Below are 12,090 nucleotides of genomic sequence, written 5' to 3' on the forward strand. Positions count from 1 at the left end.
GGAAATGCACCATCGTGCCGATGGCAACACATTTACAGTAGGAGCATGGCGTCAACTTGAACGCTTTCGACATTTTTATATTTGAAACATTATTTATTAAAAGATATATGTGCTACTTTCTGGATTTCAGTGTTTTTAAGTAGAAGTATACAAATTCTTGTTATGAATTTAAACTGGCTAAATCAAATAAGACCAGGTCATAGAAACAATCTTATAACATTTTGAAATCATTTAAATGCAATCTCAATGGGTTTAAGATGTTCCTCGGTCATGAGATTTCTTTCCACAGATACAGGTCTAGTCACTTATAAACATGTCCATGGTCTTAATGATGTTACGGTCAGTTAATGCTAAACAACAAAATATCAAATTTTTCCTACATCTACTTATGATCGGCTCAAACAAAGTACACATTTCAAAGACAGAAGTGATATTTGTGAAAATATATTTGTAAGAAAATGAAATGTAAGCATGACGGATTAACCTCATCCTCAAAAGCGTCAACTTGAACGCTTTCGAAATTCTTATATTTGAAACATTATTTATTAAAAGATATATGTGCTACTTTCTGGATTTCAGTGTTTTTAAGTAGAAGTATACAAATTCTTGTTATGAATTTAAACTGGCTAAATCAAATAAGACCAGGTCATAGAAACAATCTTATAACATTTTGAAATCATTTAAATGCAATCTCAATGGGTTTAAGATGTACCTCGGTCATGAGATTTCTTTCCACAGATACAGGTCTAGTCACTTATAAACATGTCCATGGTCTTAACGATGTTACGGTCAGTTCATGCTAAACAGCAAAATATCAAATTTTTCCTACATCTACTTATGATCGGCTCAAACAAAGTACACATTTCAAAGACAGAAGTGATATTTGTGAAAATATATTTGTAAGAAAATGAAATGTAAGCATGACGGATTAACCTCATCCTCAAAAACTCAATAAAAGAATGAACGAATCTAAAATGCATTAAAGATTTTCCTTCGTGATAATAAAATAATCATGGCAGCGGTGGGATTCGAACCCACGCCTCCGAAGAGACTGGTGCCTTAAACCAGCGCCTTAGACCGCTCGGCCACGCTACCTGTATACCTCATCCTCAAAAACTCAATAAAAGAATGAACGAATCTAAAATGCATTAAAGATTTTCCTTCGTGATAATAAAATAATCATGGCAGCGGTGGGATTCGAACCCACGCCTCCGAAGAGACTGGTGCCTTAAACCAGCGCCTTAGACCGCTCGGCCACGCTACCTGTATACCTCATCCTCAAAAGCGTCAACTTGAACGCTTTCGACATTTTTATATTTGAAACATTATTTATTAAAAGATATATGTGCTACTTTCTGGATTTCAGTGTTTTTAAGTAGAAGTATACAAATTCTTGTTATGAATTTAAACTGGCTAAATCAAATAAGACCAGGTCATAGAAACAATCTTATAACATTTGGAAATCATTTAAATGCAATCTCAATGGGTTTAAGATGTTCCTCGGTCATGAGATTTCTTTCCACAGATACAGGTCTAGTCACTTATAAACATGTCCATGGTCTTAACGATGTTACGGTCAGTTAATGCTAAACAACAAAATATCAAATTTTTCCTACATCTACTTATGATCGGCTCAAACAAAGTACACATTTCAAAGACAGAAGTGATATTTGTGAAAATATATTTGTAAGAAAATGAAATGTAAGCATGACGGATTAACCTCATCCTCAAAAGCGTCAACTTGAACGCTTTCGTCATTTTTATATTTGAAACATTATTTATTAAAAGATATCTGTGCTACTTTCTGGATTTCAGTGTTTTTAAGTAGAAGTATACAAATTCTTGTTATGAATTTAAACTGGCTAAATCAAATAAGACCAGGTCATAGAAACAATCTTATAACATTTGGAAATCATTTAAATGCAATCTCAATGGGTTTAAGATGTTCCTCGGTCATGAGATTTCTTTCCACAGATACAGGTCTAGTCACTTATAAACATGTCCATGGTCTTAACGATGTTACGGTCAGTTAATGCTAAACAACAAAATATCAAATTTTTCCTACATCTACTTATGATCGGCTCAAACAAAGTACACATTTCAAAGACAGAAGTGATATTTGTGAAAATATATTTGTAAGAAAATGAAATGTAAGCATGACGGATTAACCTCATCCTCAAAAACTCAATAAAAGAATGAACGAATCTAAAATGCATTAAAGATTTTCCTTCGTGATAATAAAATAATCATGGCAGCGGTGGGATTCGAACCCACGCCTCCGAAGAGACTGGTGCCTTAAACCAGCGCCTTAGACCGCTCGGCCACGCTACCTACATATCTATCCTCATGTTGTGCAATGGGAGCGCTTTATCGATAATGCTGGTTGAAATATGATATGGCTAAATACATATCCCAAAGCGATATAGAATTGCTCTGACTAGGATACGATTATCGGCACTATCGAAAGATTGTTAAAAATGAACGTCTTTGTAGAGTTTGTAACTCTCCAGATATCGAAGATAATACCATTTCTTTGTTAATTTGTCCAATTTATCAAGTTTTATGATCGAGACTTATACAAATGTATTACTGGGAAAATAATATCTGTTTTCAAGTTGATTATACTATTAAGTGCAGCTAACCTAAACAATAACTAAGTTAAGTACACATATATGATGCTACTCAATTAAGAAAAAAACCATGACATAATGTTACACTTAATGTAATTAAATTCTGTCCATTCTCTACTGCATTATTGGAGTGTCTGCCACTGTATTTTTGTATTGATATGTTTACTGATGAGCTTAAAAGCTTAAAGTCAATAAAGGTAGTTGAATTTGAAATATATATCATCTTTGCAAACTTGATTCCATGAAATGGGTTATTTCATTGAAAATATGAAACTTTCCGTGGTTTACTGTCTACTGCATATCGCTTCTCTATAATTAGATGATGATATTTGGTACATCGAACTACTAGAATGCCGACGGCCACACAGATACTATCGGATTACAAAAACAATACGTATTTGATATTTTATCAGTAAATACTTATCTTCTTTTGAGGTGTTTCTTAGTATAAATAGGACACGCCGATGACATTTACCAAAAACTCTGAACTACCTGGAAGATAACCAAAACATTCAAAATAACCAAAATAGCCAATAAAAGTGCCAGGATCACGTCTTCAAATTGAGAAATATATTTACATTAATATGATATAGGGATTGTATGAACTATTTAACGCGCTCCACAGGATATGTAGATCAGCTATTGTTATTCATTGCCGCAATGTACATGAAAAGTTCCATTCAATTCATTTATTCAAGAATTTACGTTACGATGAACTACATTAAAAATGTTGTAACTTTTTTATTGTAGATTTCATGTTTTTAATATTAGTATCGGTCAGAAAACCATAAAAAAGGAACAGCCAGAATTCCAGCCTACATGTACACAAAAACTCTAAATGTTCGACTTCCGCAGATCATCTGATTTTGTTGAAACGAAAATATTTATCAAAAGTCTAATAATAACCAACACTTGATATTCCTATCATTTTCGAAAGATGATCTTATTTAATTTTTTCCCGCATTAAACACCGCATATTATATATTTAAAAAAGTTTATGTCCGCACTATTTCAAATCATTGGTCACTATAGTAACCATCCAGGACATTCGTCGGCCGAGCACCCGTCGGCAGTATGCATAGATCAAGAGCTCATTTGAAGTTAAATGTACAGCCGTTGAATGTACTTTTTACCAAAACACCTGCAGATGTTAATGATGATAAGTTGTTGGATGAAGTGTCCTGTGTCATTGCAATGTTCTCTGAGTTTAATGTGCAAGTTTATGTCACGGGATTACCCAGCCGGACGTTTGGGAGCAGGGTGTTAGAAAGTTCGTGACCACGAGGATCCGATTGCGAGTCGGAAGTCAGTATTTAATATGACAATGTTATAAGTATTTTTTTAGTTTTATATAAGAAATAATAATAATAATAATAGTACAATGGTACATTTATGATTTTTGTAATGTTTATTATTATTTCTCACAACTACGTTATCGCGGAGAAGGGAGATAACTATTCTCAGAAACGGTACTATGCGTAGTAATTTGAAGTTGTCATTGTGTGTGAAATCAGCTGACTGGTTGCACGAGAATCGTTGTATTCATAATGTATTCATAGTCTAATGGCAGTTGTTTTCAGTTGGTAGATTCATATACAGAACCAAATTCAAGAATGTAAATATAGAAGTATGACGCAACATTTTGTTCCGACCTGTTTCTGAGATAAATGTGTGAATAAGTAAAGGAAATGTAAGCATGGTGGATGTGAGATGTGAAAAGTATCGAGGCTAATGATAATAAAAAAAGATCCTGGCAGCGGTGGGATTCGAACCCACGCCTCCGAAGAGACTGGTGCCTTAAACCAGCGCCTTAGACCGCTCGGCCACGCTACCTGTATATCTATGGAAATGTTGTACACTGGTCGTAGAATATTAATATTATTAGTTGAAATATGATATGAATAGATTTATTTATAATATCTCTGCGGACAGGATTCCATGTAATGGGTTATTTAATTGAACAATGACACTTTTCGTGGTTTACTGTTAATCTGATATACATGTAATTACTGAAAACATGAAGCAAGTTTGAAAATGAATCTTCATCTTTTTACAATTTTCGAATACTATAATTAGTGTTACTTGCAATGTATTATGAACTGTTAAAGGTCAATTTAACTAAAGCTATCATGTATGAATTAACAAAAAGAAAAGAAAATTATCTTCAAATTTTTACAATTTTTGAATTCTATAAATAGTGTAACATAATCAACTTTTACTTATCATGACCTGTTAACGGCCGTGTCAATGTACAATTAATGACAGAAGAGTTAACAGTGTTTTCACTAATTGGGATACAGCGCGGTTTGTTCTCCACATCATAAACTCAAGAATAATTCATTATTCAGAAGAACAAAAATTCTATTAATTCTGATCATTTAGACGTCTGATTATAAGTTCTAAAACTAGGGGGAGATGAGCTGGTAGAAAAATGTAAATGCAAAAATTCTTCATAAAAAATAAAGGGCTGCAGTGTAGCAGAATACGCTTTGGCACCTAAGAAATGTTACAGTAACATTATCTTGTGGTGTGTTTTCCTTACGGTTAGACATATAACTGATAGATAAAGCTAGTAATTATCTCCACGTGTGTTCCAGATATGTATTCAGATTACAATACTCCTGCAGCTCCTCTATCAACACACAATCAACACAGACAATATAACAAGACTGCCGGAATTAAGTATTATTGTACAATGGTTAAGTCGTTTTTAGTGTTTTTGTATGAGGATGCGTGTGTGTGATAATGTGAGTTTGTGTCATTATAGTCATACGTTAGTGTATTTTAGTATAAATAGTGGGTGTTTGTAGTACAGAAATGTATGTCTATGTATAATTATCATGTTAAGTATTTATGTGTTACATGTGAGGAGAACAGCTCGTAGCCGATGGCTGTTTGTAATCGTCGTAAAACAAATAAAGAATTATATTATATAAATATGACATTTATTAGCAGGTGACAGTGAATCTTGTCAACCCGAGAAAACCATTGTCACCCGAGGCGAAGCCGCGGGTGACAATGGGTTTTTGAGGTTTGACAATATTCACTGTCACCTGCTAATGAAGGTCATATCTATTTTGTAACACCAAAAGTCTTTGTAGCTCAGAAACGGCAGCAAACCTCGATAATGACATATTGTTTGTTGAAAGTCTGCTGTTTACAATCGCTATCGCACCGGCGCTTGATGAAATTGGCTGTTGCCGTCATACGTTCTTGTGACCATCACGGTGGGGAAACGAAGCGGTGAACGCTTATTTCTCGCGCATGTGATATTTTTCACTGTCTCATAGCAATATCACCCGCGCCCCTTACAACCAATGTATTTTCTGAGTGTGACAGAGATTTTTGTTTAATTTTCTCCCAACCAATCAAATAGCTTGAAATTCACTTGAGGTGTAACAATAAGAAATATTTGCACTAGAGAAGTTCCACTGTGACCTCTGTGTCATAGCGATATTATACAGACAAAGGAATATTATCAGAAGGGAACTAAGTTTGAAAGAAATCTCAAAACTTTTGGTTTAAATTTTTATAAAACCCCAAGAAATTCAACCACATGAGCTATAAAATGAAGTGAACATTAACGTTCCCATACTCAATAATAAAATACCAGTCTCACTTTATCACGGAATGAAATTTTGTAATATTAATTCTGTAAGGGGTCATTAAAACATCAAGAGAAAACTGAAATGTCACAAATCGTAATTCGAATTCAAAATATGAAAAAAGAACTGATTTAAATGAAAAAGTACAAGGATGATACGACCATGTGTTCCGGAAGGGTAATCGTATTCCGCCATGTAAATCTAGACCATGTCAAAGTAATGTTACGTCCTAGTAACGACGGGAACCAAGACACAATTTAGTGACAACAAAGTAACAATAATTTTATATCTATTTCTGAGCCCCCAACATTCAATAAACCAGCATTGAGTATCTGCGCCTTAACATAGGTGTGTAAAGATGATATGATAGAGATTGCCTACATACAGCTGGAATCAAAAATGAAAAAGAAAGTGAAGCATAAATAAACACAGAATGGACATTTCGACTTTCGTTGTGCGTCCGGGTGATGCAGATCCAGCTCCAGTTCAATGTCAGGTAGCGTGGTTTAGCGATCTTAGGCGCTGGTTTACGGCATCATTCAGTCACTTCTGGGGCCGGGATTCTAACCAAACCGCTGCCAGGATAATTTTGGATCAAAATCTCAAGATATCTGTCTTGATTTTGTTTAGCATTTTACGGCCTACTGGAATTTTCGTTGGAATATACATATGTAAAACAAACTGACACACAGGCATTACTATGTTTGCAAGGACTGTTCAGAAATGATCCTATTATAGACGTAAGTAGTGTGTATTTACATAAGGGGCTGTAACAAAAGAAAACAATATAATCTATTGTTTGAGTGTGACCTCCAGAGATGACAGGGTATAGGTTAACCTGATCTTGTAGATTGGATAATTATTTTTTGTTAGCATTCAAAAATAAAACCGTTGACCAATCAGTTCATATTGTTTTTATTACTATGGTGATATGACTATGTACAATACTATAAATAATCAGATGTCTATTTCAAAAGCATTTATATTAAGTATATGTTGTTACGTACACAAACATCACATCTTTATCAAGGAAAAAACTTCCTACATCACCTATTTGGCCACACATTATAAAATTTACCAGCGCTCCAGTATTTGAATTCATCACAAATTTCTGTTGAATTTCACCTTTGACTTTACATTAAAGGATTTAGCAACACTCCGTCTCATGTGATTTCACTGAACATTTGAATTCGTCACAAGTTACCTCTGAATTTCATTGGAGTTTACCATCATGTTGACCAATGCATACCTGCCATGAGTGTAAACGTACATGTAATATAACGCACACATACATATAGACCATGTCAATGCGGCGATCTGAAACAGGTGATCAGTGTACCTTACACACCATAACTCATCAAGATTAATGTACAACAAAAGTTTTACATTGTTTTGATAAAGTTCCGGCGACTCCTCATCATCAGAAATGATTATCACTGAGGGGTCCTCCTTCTTCTTTGGTGTTGATGAAAACACGATACTATCATCCCACACAATGGAATCACTAGAAAATAAAATAAAATCAAGACATAATATATTGAATTAAAAAAAAACACCAAAAAACATTAAGAAATGTTACATTAGTTTGGTTTTATTTGTCGATCCAATAATTTAATAATGAAAACTTTTAAAATGGATAACAAAATAAAATACCAAAAAAATACTTACTTGAAATATTTTGCAAAAGGATCACTTAGAAGAGAGGATCCCGATTCATCCAAATCGCCGAAATCTCGTACTATATTGACTTATTGAGTGTTGGTGATTTCGCTGTTGGAAGCCATCTTCTTCTTCTCTTTTTTTTGGTAAGACTGGAACGACAGTAAGAGGGGTTACTAGTTTTATTATCAACACTAGTTTATTAATAGAGTTATGTGGAACCAATCATTTTGCAAGATTTTGGAGGGAAGCAAGCTTATTTGTTCATTAGAATCTTTTAGGTAAAGACATCGGCTTTTGATCCGTGACCAAGGTCATTATTTGGGGTCCCTTTAACAAAAAGTGATAGACTCTTTCAGAGGTCATTGTCCATATACGACTATCATGCCCAATGCATTTATCAACTAAGACCGTGTGTGCAGAGAATGCCAATGACCTCGTATTTTATTCAGCGTGGACACCTCATAGGTGGTCTATGGCCGGTACGTAATTGTTATAGAGCAAACAATACACATTGATATTTCATATATCACCACAGAGAGATAAGGAGCGGTTAAGAATCACCTCACCCCCTTCATGCCTTATACTCAAATGGATGTAAATAACTCTGAAAACAGATCGGTTTTCATTAATTTGTTAATTAAAAAAGACACCGTCACAGAGAGACAGAATACATAGCGTAGTTCACTTCCTGCCGAGCGTTTATATTTACAGAAAAATGTCACGTATCTCATTCACACCTAATTTGTAACAACAAACGAAACAACGCAAATGGGTATCAGTTTCATTTTCCACTGATTAGTGAGGACATTCTCGAAGTTAAAATAAATAAATGATAATAATGTATGATGGTATCAAATGTCTAGTGAACGATCAGGTCTGTCTAATTTTGAGGGTCAAAATGAAATAACGCCCAGGTTATCAGTTAATGTTCCTACACCGTGATTAGACAGGACAGTCACTGAAAGAAGAACAAATAAATCAATCTGATAGCGTCAACTGGAAAAATAAAACGAGCAAGTTTCCAAAATGTTTTAATCAGTCCAAAATGTTATGCGGAATAGTTAGTGTGTTTTTTGCGTTGATCACCATCTCCACATGTGCATTTATTTGCCCCAGGGTAAAAAGGTGTTTTAAACCCCTTGAGGGTTCATGGGACTTAGGATATCGAGATGTTCCTGCATCACTGTGATGAAAGCGGCGACGGTGTATGGGAGGCATACCCTACAAAGAGTAGTCCCCTATCAAAACACAAGTGTATTCCTGCAAACAGAAGAGCAATTTAGACACTTTCCTTGCGTAAAGAATTTGACTCTACGTCTAGCTGAAAAAAAGAAACATTGTGGTAAGTAAAAAAGAAATTCATTTGTAATATGATGCAAATATGATAAAGTTGCTTCTTTTTCGTCATATTTCTGGTGTTTTGTCTGGTACATGGAAATGAACCATCGTGCCGATGGCAACACATATACAGTAGGAGCATGACGTCAACTTGAACGCTTTAGACATTCTTATATTTGTTATTTGTATAAGAATTATACATTCTTATTATTGTGTTTGGAAGTGTTTTCACGTAGGAATAACACGGTAGGTGAAATATATATTTTTCAAGCTGCAGTTCTGACCTCATAAATCGGGTTAATTAAAAACAGGTTTTATTAAACGGTTGAATAAGAGCGGGGTTTGTTCTGCAACGAGGCTGAGTCGCCAACCTTTGTTGAAGGAGGAACTTTAACACAACACATGTCAATGCATAAACACCTTTTCAAAAAGTTCCTTGCTGTGGAAAGCCTAAGTAAAAACTTTAATTTACCATATGATCATCTCGTCCATTTACGACTCATAGTAATAATAATATACAACATTTATATAGCGCCCTATATAATTACAACCTATGGATAATAATAATGGTTATAATTGTGAAAACAAAAAAACAAAGGCTTACAATCACTTTTATACAATTAAGCAAGCAATGTCCACATAATTGAACAAATAAAAGGATGGTATTTGCAAGGATTCTAAAATGCAGACGTGAAGTGGGGAGTTTTGTGTCCCTTTTGAAAATGACCGGGGTATTTGACTGTCTAACAGCAGATGGTTAGCTCTTCCACAATGTAACCGAAACTTCATAATTAAAACTTAAGGTCAAAAGAATGAGAATTGATTTCTAAATATTCCTAAACGTACATAGACTTACAGCTTAAAGGCGAAGGTCATAACGTTACAAATTTATAAGTTTTTTTTACAAAGAGGAACTTTGTTCTGTAACTATTATTTCATGTAAACCGTGGCGAGTAATTTCCAGCTACATAGTTACGGTCAACATCGTCGTCTAATACAGACAACAGAGTCAACATAACGGCCAACGTCGTCGTCTAGTACAGACAACAGAGTCAACATTACGGCCAACATCGACGTTATATACAGACAACAAAGTCAACATTACGGCCAACATCGTCGTCTAATACACACAACAAAGTCAACATTACGGCCAATATCGTCGTCTAATACAGACAACAAAGTCAACATTACGGCCAACATCGTCGTCTAATACAGACAACAGAGTCAACATTACGGCCAACATCGTCGTTATATACAGACAACAGAGTCAACAATACGGCCAATATCGTCGTCTAATACAGACAACAGAGTCAACATAACGGCCAATATCGTCGTCATATACAGACAACAGAGTCAACATTATGACCAACATCGTCCTCTAATACAGACAACAGAGTCAACAATTCGGTCAACATCGTCGTCATATACAGACAACAGAGTCAACAATCTTGGTACGTAACATAACCCTATGAAATGTGAAAGGAGGCTCCTATTTAAAAATAAAGTTTGTTGACTCGGAAAGCCAAATTAAACAGATGACCGTTGCGTCCATTTCGGGCTCGTCAGTGGTACTAAAGTTTTTAACGAATATATCTGTTTCAAACATATAAGCAGGTGCGCGTTAGGTAAGCGTACGGATCATTCGATGAAACACCGCGATACAATAAAAACACTAATAATTGGGAAACAAATTCAGATGACAACTTCAACACCTATGAGTAGTGTGGACAACATGGCAAGTTGCATTGTGACATGGACTTCTGGTACGCAGAGGGAATGCATTTGCTCTTTGTGCACTGGTAATCTTTCAGACTACAGGGAATACTGTAGAGATGCACATCTGTATAGAGACATTTGAGTTATCAGTTGTGTTGAGCAGCCACCCCCAAAGAGGAAGACCTACCTCTTCTATTATTCTTTTATGAATAATCCATTGACTAATGATCCTGTTGTGTCAACGTTATATGATCTTTTTGTGTCAACATTGTCTGAAAGTGTTTGAGATAGATTTTCTTAAAAAATCCTTTATTGATATATAAATGCTCGGGTTGAGTGTTATTTTGTCTTAGTACGGAAAATGTCACAATGTGATCTTTAGTCGTGACATTAGACCTAAATTCATCGTGAGTACTGCTATACATACATGTATCCATCTTATTTGTACACACAGCCAAGAATGTATACAGTGTAGGGGTTGTTTATGCGGTGTGACACCTTTACAATACACTTTGTATCAGAAGACGTTATGAAACCCGTTTTAATGTATCATATAACCGACTTCTGTTGAAGACTTTTTGTCATCATAATTACCAAGTAAGGTAATAACAATTATGTTATGTTGGCCAGTTCTCTGTCCATTGTCTATATTTTCTTCTTAAGTTCTGTTTGTTCTTGTGTCAATTTTTCCCTCTTCCTTTTCCAAACCTTCCCACTTGTTCAGGACTATTCAAGAAATATTGCGAGTGACTGATGTATTTAACATACCCTCTAGGAAATGTTACAAGCACCTTAGAATTGGCCATTTACAAATGAAACAAGGACTGCTATCATAGAGAACACGTGTTCAGATTTAACTTAGACTTCATAGATCAATAAGATCAATTTCATAACGGATAAAAATGATAATGACAAACGTTAACAGTTCAATTTTTTATTTTCACAAGTTAACAAGACTCTAGAAATCTAACGCGGAACAGTTTAATTATAGCTCACAGAGTGACCAACAAATGCCTGCGTGTCTCCTGAATACACACACTTAAGCACGCATACATTACACACATGGAGGCAAGTCCTTAAATGACCTTAGCTGTTAATGGGACGTTAAACAAAATTAAACCAAACCCAAACCTGTATGA

The 12,090-nt window shown here is 34.9% G+C and overlaps 1 protein-coding gene and 4 non-coding genes across 5 annotated transcripts in view; 1 reads left to right on the top strand and 4 right to left on the bottom strand.

Annotated features, from left to right (window-relative positions):
• Nucleotides 1-1,013: 1,013 nt before the first annotated feature.
• Trnal-aag lies at nucleotides 1,014-1,095 on the bottom strand. Its single transcript has one exon. It is a non-coding gene; the product is annotated as a tRNA-Leu (tRNA).
• Nucleotides 1,096-1,182: 87 nt separating this feature from the next.
• Nucleotides 1,183-1,264, bottom strand: Trnal-aag. The gene has a single exon. It is a non-coding gene; the product is annotated as a tRNA-Leu (tRNA).
• Nucleotides 1,265-2,249: 985 nt separating this feature from the next.
• Nucleotides 2,250-2,331, bottom strand: Trnal-aag. The gene has a single exon. It is a non-coding gene; the product is annotated as a tRNA-Leu (tRNA).
• A 2,050-nt stretch (nucleotides 2,332-4,381) lies between these two features.
• Nucleotides 4,382-4,463, bottom strand: Trnal-aag. The gene has a single exon. It is a non-coding gene; the product is annotated as a tRNA-Leu (tRNA).
• A 4,984-nt stretch (nucleotides 4,464-9,447) lies between these two features.
• LOC110467163 overlaps nucleotides 9,448-12,090 on the top strand; it is a 9,639-nt gene continuing 6,996 nt past the window's right edge. The window contains exon 1 of the mRNA XM_021524124.1: nucleotides 9,448-9,481. The gene's annotated coding sequence lies outside the window, so the exon portion shown is untranslated. The remainder of the gene's footprint in view (nucleotides 9,482-12,090) is intronic.

Source organism: Mizuhopecten yessoensis, unplaced genomic scaffold (assembly GCF_002113885.1).
Source record: "Mizuhopecten yessoensis strain PY_sf001 unplaced genomic scaffold, ASM211388v2 scaffold11163, whole genome shotgun sequence".
NCBI lineage: Eukaryota > Metazoa > Mollusca > Bivalvia > Pectinida > Pectinidae > Mizuhopecten > Mizuhopecten yessoensis.